The sequence below is a fragment of the Trichechus manatus genome, unplaced genomic scaffold (assembly GCF_000243295.1).
Source record: "Trichechus manatus latirostris isolate Lorelei unplaced genomic scaffold, TriManLat1.0 scaffold00020, whole genome shotgun sequence".
Lineage (NCBI taxonomy): Eukaryota > Metazoa > Chordata > Mammalia > Sirenia > Trichechidae > Trichechus > Trichechus manatus.
Window position 1 is genome coordinate 24,600,582 of NW_004443956.1, and position 2,061 is coordinate 24,602,642.

Genomic DNA, 2,061 nt, shown 5'->3' on the forward strand with positions numbered 1-2,061 from the left:
AACCCAAAGGGATCCACATAAATGGAAAAACATATCATGCTCATGGATAGGTAGACTCAACATTGTGAAAATGACAACTCTACCCAAAGCAATTTACAAATACAATGCAATCCTCATCCAAATACCAACAACATTCTTCAAAGAGATGGAAAAACTAATCATTAACTTTATATGGAAAGGGAATAAGCCCCGGATAAGTAAAGCATTATTGAAGAAGACGAATAAAGTAGGAGGACTCGCACTACCTGTAGTCAAAACAGCCTGGTACTGGTAAAACGACAGATACATTGACCAATGGAACAGAATTGAGAACCCAGAGGTAAATCCATCCACCTACACGTCACCTGATCTTCGACAAGGGCCCAAAGTCCATCAAATGGGGAAAAGACGGTCTTTTTAACACATGGTGCTGGCAAAACTGGATGTCCATCTGCCAAAAAAATGAAACAGGGCCCATACCTCACACCATATACAAAAACTAATTCAAAATGGGTCAAAGACCTAAACATAAAGCCAAAATCTATAAAGTTCATAAAAGAAAAAATAGGATCAACACTAGAGGCCCTAATGGATGGCATTAACAGGATACAGACCATAAACAACAACACACAAACTCCAGAAGATAAGCTAGATAACTGGGATCTTCCAAAAATTAAACACTTAGGCTTATCAAAAGACTTCACTAAAAGGGTAAAAAGAGAACCTACAGACTGGGAAAAAATTTATGGACATTACAAGTCAGACTAAGTTCTAATCTCTAAAGACTACAAGAAAATCCAACACCTCTACAAGAAAAAGACAAATAATCCTATTAAAAAATGGACAGTGGAAATGAACTTAACCAAAGAAGACATTCAAGCGGCCAACAGACACATGAGGAAATGCTCACAATCACTAGCCATTAAAGAAATGCAAATTAAAACCACAATGAGATACCATCTCACCCCGGTATTACTGGCACGAATCAAAAAGAACTGGAAATAACAAATGTTGGAGAGGTTGCAGGGAGATCGGAACTCTTATGCACTGCTGGTGGGAACGCAAAACGATACAACCATTTTGGAAAATGATATGGCCCTTCCTTACAAAGCCAGAAATAGAAATACCATACGATCCAGCAATCCCACTCCTAGGAATATATCCTAGAGAAATGAGAGCCGTCACATGAATAGACATATGCACACCTATGTTCATTGCAGCATTGTTCATAACAGCAAAAAGATGGAAACAACCTAGATGCCCATCAACAGATGAATGGATAAACAAACTATGGTACATACACACAATCGAGTATTAGGTGATGATAAATAGCAATTATGAATCTGTGAAGCATCATAACATGGATAAAACTGGAGGACATTATGCTGAGTGAAATAAGTCAATCACAAAAGGACAAATATTGTACGATACCTCTACTGTAAAAACTCATGGAAAAGTTTACACACAAAAAGGAACAATCTTTATTGGTTATGAGGGATGGGATGGGTGGGGGAATACTAAATAAACAGCAGATAATTGGTAACTTTGGTGACGGGTAAGACAGTACACAATACTGGGGAAGTTGGCACAACTTGTACAAGGAAAAGCCATGGAAGCTCCATAGACACATCCAAACTCTCTGAGGGACTGAATTGCTGGGCGGAGGGCTGTGGGGACTATGGTCTCGGAGAACATCTAGCTCAACTGGCATAACACAGTTTATAAAGAAAATGTTCTACATTCTACCTTGGTGAATAGTGTCTGGGGTCTTAAAAGCCTGTGATCAACCATCTAAGATACTTCTTTTGTCTCACCCCTTTGGGAGCAAGGGAGAATGAAGAAAACAAGATACAAGGAAAAGTTAGTCCAAAGGACTAATGAACCCAACCACCACGGCCTCCACCAGACTGAGTCCGGTACAACTAGATGGCGCCTGGCTACCACCACTGACTGCTCTGACAGGGATCACAACATAGGGTCCTGGACAGAGCTGGAGGAAAATGTAGAACAAAATTCTAACTCACAAAAAAAGACCAGACTTACTGGCCTGACAGAGACTGGAGAAACCCCAAGAGTATGGCC